Source organism: Elgaria multicarinata, chromosome 9, assembly GCF_023053635.1.
Source record: "Elgaria multicarinata webbii isolate HBS135686 ecotype San Diego chromosome 9, rElgMul1.1.pri, whole genome shotgun sequence".
NCBI lineage: Eukaryota > Metazoa > Chordata > Lepidosauria > Squamata > Anguidae > Elgaria > Elgaria multicarinata.
The window spans coordinates 20,475,140-20,483,545 of NC_086179.1; positions in this window are offsets into that span (position 1 = coordinate 20,475,140).

Genomic DNA, 8,406 nt, shown 5'->3' on the forward strand with positions numbered 1-8,406 from the left:
GACTAGCATGGCTATCTGTCTGGAAGCTGAAGATCTGTGCATTCTTAATCAAACAAAAACAGGTGGCGCTGGATCCTTTGTGATGTTTTGCGATCATCAAGCAAAAAACACAGGCTAGAATAGACCCTTTCCATCCAGGAATTAGGGATGTCGAAAGAATCCATCCAGGGGATGGAGATCGCCAAGCTTTCATCAGCTCAGCCCCCCAGACTTTGGCTCATATCCCATGATCTGGCCCAACTCAATCTGCATCTAGTTGGATCAGTTTGTGGATTTTCCAGTATTTTTTTATTTGCTTAAATAGAAATTTGCGCAAATTGCAGCCACAATTTCATTAATATGTGCAAATTTCAGATGTGATTTGTGTAAATTGCATAAATTATGCAAATTGTGGCTGAAATTTGTGCCCGTTACCATAACTGTGACTGCAATTTGCACAAATTTCTATTTACGCAAAAAAAAAAAAAAAAAAAAAAAATTAAAAAGGGAAATGTTCCTGGATTTTGGGGAAAAACACGGCTCATCTATCAGGAGTGCCATGGAAATCTGACAAGATGCAAAAGGGCTGGATTTCTTGGTGATGGACATCCTTACTAGGATTTTTGTGAACCGCCCAGAGAGCTTCGGCTATTGGGCGGTATAAAAATGTAATAAATAAATAAATAAATAAATAAATTAAACCCAATTCAGGTGATCAAAAATACTGGTGAGCCCACAAGCCTCAGTCAATAATGGTTGCTGTATTAGCCCAAGAGACATGGAATGCAAAAGGTGTCAAGAGATATTCAATTGGTTCAACATAAATAGGAGCAAGAGTCTGCATGTTTTTAAGATCACAAAAAACTTAGACCAACAAAAAGTAATCTATCTTTATATACCTGCAGCCTCATGCATTCCTTAACTCTGGACTTGGGCTATTACAACCACAATGCCATTAACTACTTTTTGCTCTCAAAGAATATTCAACGAGATCTCTGACTTTCCTCAACAGCAAGCAAAACACCTCCAGAAGTGGGAGTTGAAGGGCAAAGAGCCTGCCTGTTAGGGAGCCAAGAGCTGCTCAATTCTTCCGCCCATACTCATATGAGACCAAGGGCCTATTCATTACTTCATAGACAGCAGCACTGAGTGATGATGACTTGCATGTGTGAACAAGGCCTTACACATGGAGCTTTCATATCACCTGGTGTCAGCTCATACATCTATAAAGTTCTACATGGCTTCGGACCTCATGGACCGCCTCCTCCCATATGTACCTGCCTATACTTTAAGGTCATCCACAGAAGCCCTTCTTCAAGTGCCCCCTCATCCTGTGACTTGGAGGGTGGCAATGAAAGAGAGGGCTTTTTCAGTAGTGGCCCCGCACCTATGGAATGCTCTCCCAAGAGAAGCTTGCAAGGCCCCTACACTGCTGTCTTTCTGGTGGTTAAGATTTCTTTGTTCTCCCAGGCTTTAAAATAATGTTCAAAGTCTTTTCAAATATTTTAGTAGTTTTTTTAGTCTCTGCAATGTGATATTGTGTTCTGTGCTGTGTGGGCACATCTATTAGTTTTATATTGTTGATTTTATTTGTATTTTTATCATTTTTGTAAAATATTTAGCTAAATTTATTTCAAGAGGCATTTAATAAATTAAAGAAACACTGAGGAGTAAATCCCACTGAACTCAATGGGACTAAAGTCTCAGTAAACATCCCTAGCATTCCACTGTGTGAATAGTAAAGGAGGAGGGGCTGCAACTCAATGGCTACTAGTCCTGACAGCTATGTGCTACCTCCAGTAGCAGAGGCCAGTAAGCCTATGTATACCAGTTGCTGGGGAACGTGGGCCAGAGGGTGCTGTTGCGCTTGTGGCCACTGTGAACAGAATTCAGGACTAAACGGATCCTTGGTCTGATCCATCATGGCTCTTATGTTCTTATGTGACAGAGACATGCTCTGAATACAGGTTCGGATCCTGGCAACCCCAGTTAGAATGATCTCTAGAAGCAGGACTTGGCAAAGCCACTGCCAGAGAAAGAATGGATAGATCTGGGCCACATAGACTAATAGTCTGATTAGGAATGAGATGGCTTCATACATTTATAAAAGGTGGTAAAAGTAGGCGAAGGAGTATCTACCTAAAGGGAGCCAATGTGGTGTAGTGGCTAGAGTGTTGGACTGGGAGTTGGGAGATCCGGGGTCTAGTCCCCACTCGGCCATGGAAGTTCACTTGGGTGACTTTGGGCCTGTCACAGACTCTCAGCCCAACCGACCTCACAGGGTTGTTGTTGTGAGGATAAAATGGAGAGGAGGAGGATTGTGTATTCTGCCTTGAGCTCCTTAAGGAGGAAAAAGGATGGAATATATAAATGTAATAAATAAATATTCCATATTCAAATATTTTTTCAGTGTGCAACCCCCACTTGAGGGGGAACCCTTAACTCAAGCCGTTCGGTGTTAGCCCATCAGGGGGCGCCCCAGAGACGCTCCTGCTCCGTTTCCTGTATCTGGTGGGGACCGTGGCTCACCAGCAGGTGTGTAACTTAGGGTCCAGTGAAGGCAGATCAAAGGGAGAAGCTATCACCCTTTGTCATGCAGACCCTTCCCGGAAATGACCTCGCCGTCCTCTATGGCAGAAGACTAACAGCTCCCTTGCAACTCCTCCCAAAAATAAACCTTCTGTTCAAAAGGACTCCCTGTAATAACCCCCCTCACTCGCAACCCCGCCCCTCTTTCCATCCCTTAGGGCAGGAGGTCTGTGTATGTAAGTGGCAGTGGGGAAAGCAGCCAAGATGGAGCAGAGATAGGACTGGCACCACCAGAGTCTAATGGCTTTATGGAGGGGGAGAGCTGGCTCAGGGAAGAGGAAAACTTCAAAGGCTTTTCTTGTCCAAACATCAGAGCAGGCCAGCGCAGCCAGCGATCCTGCTGCACCGTTTCCTAATGTCGCCTCCGCTCTCTGAACTGGCACAGATCCTGCTGTTAATTTCTAAAAAGAGAGGTCCTAGGGTCTGCTTGAGAATCTGAAAGACGTCCCATCTAAGACGCACAGGGACCAATTGTGATTCTTGAGTGGAATTGCACTTTGCACATACTCCAAGGTGCTCTCATCTTCATGGCTGATCCGTGGCACAGAAGAAATGATCCTGTGGCTGAGCTGAGCTTTAATGTTGGTTCATACCTGAATATTCGTCACTTGATGATTGTGGCATCAAGTGATGAGTTTATTATTTATTTGTTACATTTATATCTCACTTTTTTTCCTCCAAGGAACCCATAATCATCATCCTCTCCATTTTATCCTCACCACAACAACAACAACAACAACAACAACCCTGTGAGGCAGGCTGGGCTGAAAGTCTATGACTGGCCCAAAGTCACCCAGTGAGCCTCCATGGCCAAGCGAGGACTAGAACCCAGATCTCCCAACTCTCAGTCCAACATGCTAGCCACTACACCACACTGGCTTTGGTAATACGCCATCAAAGATCAAGCAACATTGCTAAAGCCTTACATAACCTCAAAACGCCATGCTTTTTAATAATCAGTTCACATATTTTCAAGTGGTTGAATGTTGCACCCACAGTCACAAACCTGCTTTGAGCTCTGGCTTAGAGAAAACAACCATGTAAAGGAAGCTTTCCCCACCTTGGCGCCCTCCAGATACTTTGAACTTCTACTCCTATCAGCCCCAGCCAGCCTGGTCAATAGTCAGCCATGCTGGGAACTGTAGTCCAAAACATCTGCAGGGTGCCAAGTTGGGGAAGGATGATGTAGAAAAAAGTCAAAGCCCCAAACTCTTACTACTAGCATTACCAAAATCACAATTTTTCTTGGGTTTTATCTTATAGTTTAGGAGGTGACAGCAAGGCAGAAGCTTGCATTGAAAAAAGCTGTGCCCCTAACCAAAGGTGTCTGTGATGATTCCGGAAATTGGGGAAGGCACTCTCTGCAAGTTTTCTCTTTTCTCTAGATGGTTCATGTGCAGAGAAAAAACAGCACTGCCTAGTGCATGATACAAAAGACTCAAATTCCAGAGGATAACATTGCAGGGTTATAAAACAACATCTAAGACCTGACTCCAGTAAACTTCAGCTCAAATTAAGCCCTGAAAGCCAATTTTTTATTGTTTGATCTGTGAAAGTGTTGTTCTATGTAAACATTGCTGAAGGAGGAATGACATATGTCTGGGCTACAAATGCCCCGTAGTAAAGGTAGATCCAATGCTATACTCTCTTTTTTTTAAAGTGTATGAATGGCACATTCCACTTTTACAGCAGGGCTTAATTTGATGTAGAATCTCCAAACCCCAGCACTGGGACTCTTTTCAATGCCAGCCCTACAACTTGGTATCTAATAATTGGGATGGCAGCACACCTGAACATACACAGAATGCATTTCTGTCACACTGAGAAAAGCTTACACAGAGGGGCCCAAAGGGACCCAGAGGAGAAGGATTCCATGTAAGAGGCTGTGATTTCCAGGAAAACTTCAGCTGTAGCACTTTTTCTTTTTCAAAATTAACCATTGTTCTGTAGTCATCACCATCACCTATTCTAACATACAAAGTTCTGTCTCCTCACCACCTCCAATTTTATCTTGACAACAATCCTGAGAGGTAGGTTAGGTTAAGATACTGGATCTGTTCAGACAACACGCTAAGCCATGATTAGGCCGCTAACCCTTTTGCAGCAAATGAATAGTGAACATGTGTAAATGAGGTTATGTGGTCACCATGGTTAGGAATGGTTCACACAACATGCTAAACCATCATGTTTAGCTCAAAATGCTTAACCACCATGGTTTAGCGTGTCATCTGAACTGGGTTGGTGACTGGCCCAAAGTCACCCGGTGAGCTTTACGGCTAAGTGGGATTCAAAGATGGGTCTCCCGAGCCCTAGTCTGATACCCCAACCATTACACCACAATGGCAACCACAGAAATGGTTGAGCAGAATTCTGCACCACACTACAGCAAACTGCATTCTTAGGCTCAGGGCTTTTCCTTTGCCATTCCAGTTTGAATTTGGACTCGATGGCCTTGTAGGCCCCTTCCAACTCTACTATTCTATGAATTGGTGCTCAGTGACGGGTGGTAGTGTGGATAATAAGTTCACCAGTACACTCATTAGTAGTCATATGACAAAGAATGTCAAACAAACTCTGACAATCTGTGGGTTCAATTAATTAATTTACATCGCTAGTCACGATCTGCTAAATTAAACTCGGGCCTAATCTACACCAAGAAGGATATTGCACTATGTAAGCAGTATGAAAGTGGAATATAAAAGGCAGGAGCCACACTACTGCTTTATAGCAGTATTGAAGGGCACTGACAACTATTGGGGCCCATTTACACCCACCATATACTGCTTTCATACCACTATATCCTGCTTGGTGTGGCTCCTGCCTTTTATATACTGCTTTCATACCGCTTTCATAGTGCAATATCCTCATTGGTGTAGATTAGGCCTGAGCTGAGCAAGAGAGAGGTAGAGAGAAAGTAACTAAACCCAGTCTGAGACAAGCTTCCAAAAGGGCAACGCACATTGGCCCTGACTCAAGCTTCATGACTTTGCAAGCCAAACATTTGAAGCTCCATTTGTGACAATAACAGGACAGTCAGGGAACAGGAGTTTTCACTCTCCAAGCTTCAGCCTACCTGTCATATTAGGGATGGGGGCGAAATGTGTTTGGTTTGCAATTTAATACAAACTTATCAAATTTCACTCTTTTCAACCTACACAGATATCCTTTGCAATTCACACTTCTTCAAATTTTGTAATGGAGTTCTGCAATCAAAATGTATATATTAAGGAAAAGTGCACACAAGGATGTGTATATTAGTGAAGATAGCATTAAAATGCATTATATTAGGGAGATTGCTTGCAAAAATGCATGTATCAGAATAAGTGCGCACAAAAATGCATACGCGTCTCATGCAAACTGAATTTAAGGTTGGAAAAAATAATAATTGAAAGAAACCAGATTTGGCAGCATATCCTTATTTATTAAATCATAACTAACAACCTCTGGTTCTGAATTCACAGTCAGCAATGTGTATTAAAACCCCTACTTCACCATAAGTGGTCACTGAAAGAGTAGGGGGAAATTAACATTTTCAACCCCATGTTAGTAATTCTGTAGAAACAGTATGCTTAAAGAGTGTTTCTGCATGTAATCTGCATGAACGGCTTTTCCGTATTTATTGTGGATTGCAACATTTGTGGCACACCCTTACTCTAAGGAATACAGAGCAATGTTTTCTCCTCACAACAATCCTATGAGGTAGTGACTTCCTCAAAGCCACCTTGTGAGCTTTATAGCCAAGTTTTAATTTAGCATTTTAGCCAAGTTTCTGGATCACTCCAAGGCCTGCAGCAGCCGAATGAAATGGCAGAATCCTCAAGCAGTAGAAAGCGTTTTACCATCTCAGGCTGCAGGGGGTGGGTGTGACATTTTTAATGTTCCCTGCAAGTTACAACAACAATTTCCACACCAGGACGCAAGGTCCTAAATCAGTCTATTCCTTGCTGTGATAACTTTCTACTTGAGAGGATTTTTTTTCTAATGTAGAAGATCGTTCAGTAATATGATTCTCCTACTTGCAGTTTGAAGTGGTACAGTCCAATCTATCACTGCAGGACTCTACCACAGCTACATGTGCACTTAGAGATGGGAGGAGCAACCAGTTCTGGGACACCTAAGATTTTGAAAAAGGTTCATTCTGATGAAACTCCTTCCCAAATGCACACCTTATATGATCTAGTATGAAGCTCTTGCCAAAGTTTTCTGCCAGATATCAACTGTGGGGTTTGCTTACATTCATATGGATTGTTGTTGTTTATTCGTTCAGTCGTTTCCGACTCTTCGTGACTTCATGGACCAGCCCACGCCAGAGCTTTCTGTCGGCTGTCGCCACCCCCAGCTCCCCCAAGGTCAAGTCTGTCACCTCCAGAATATCATCCATCCATCTTGCCCTTGGTCGGCCCCTCTTCCTTTTGCCTTCCACTTTCCCTAGCAGCAGCCTGTTCTCCATTGGACTATTTCCAAATCATCTCCATCTCACAAGCTAATGGAGACATCAGGGTTTCAGAGTTGGTGTTCAAGCCTGTTGGCATTACCCAGAGTGGTGAGGAACTGGACAAGAAGCAACTTGCCCACTTCAGAAGCACCATGCGGAAGAATAGCAAAATGGAGCATTCTGGTGGAGAGCAATGACATCACAAGACAACATTGCTTAGAGAAAGTGCCATAAAATGGTTTAACTCTCCTGCCGTGGGTGGGAGGAGATTTTGACTGGGACCATAGTGCCTGTGGCATTTTTCTAACCTCTTCTAACCCTTTCATCTGTGCCAATTTCCCAATTTAATCCTCCTCCTCCACATGCTATACAGATAGCATAGGGAAACCTGTATGTTTTGCTCTGTGGAACAAATAGGAGCTGGGGGAGGATTTTAATTGGGAAATAGCATGGAGGAAGGAGAGTTAACCCTTCCTTTGCCCAGTTCTACAGTCCTTCCTGACCCAAAGCACTTATCACACACACATGCAGAGAGACACATCCCTAAGGCTGCTGTTTACTAAAACTGGACATGCATGGCTCTTTCACTTCATGTCTAGTTTGGCTCTTGGTGTACAGAAGCAATGATTTGGCCAAAATGTTGCTGCTCCATCACAGGTATTCTGATACATGGAAGACCAATAGCTCCTCCTAAGTGGCATTTCTCTCCATTATTGCCTTTACAAGTCAGGCCAACACACACACACACACACACACACTGCAAACTAGGCCCTCTATGCACTCTTTCTTTCCTTCCTTCCCTCTGCACCATTTCCTCCCTCTTCCAGTCGGACATGTGGCCATAGTTCTGTGAAAGCAAGTTGGGTCCCAGCAGGTTCAAGCCTGCTGGTCGTCGTCCCTCTACCCCCCCACCCCATGCCACCCCACTTTCCTCTCCAGTGATTCTTGCTCTGCCACCGATTTGTTTATGTTCCAAGGTATGCAAGTAACCACCTTTCATAGATAAGCTCATAAACACCAGCAGGGATCATCAATCACCAAGCTCAGCGGTTCAGAGGCCACTGAAACATTTTTCTTTTCAGGTTCCTATAGGCTGCTGCAGCAAAGCCACTGTTGGCTTGCGCCAACGCTTCACTTCCTTCGCTGCCTCCAATGTGGTGTACCTGCTGCTCCTGGTGGCCTGTTACACCTGGCAAGCAGATGTGAGCCTTTCCAGCACCAGACAGAGCCTCAGGAAAAAACATGCCTTGTATGGCCCAGCTCTCCTGAAGGAAGGCAAGGCACACTATTCAGGCACAGCAGGAACCACACCTGAAGAAAACAGGGCTATATTATTCCCCATCTTATATATATATACTGTACCTCCTCATTCCTTTCTACCGTTTGTTGTTTGTGTGTATGTA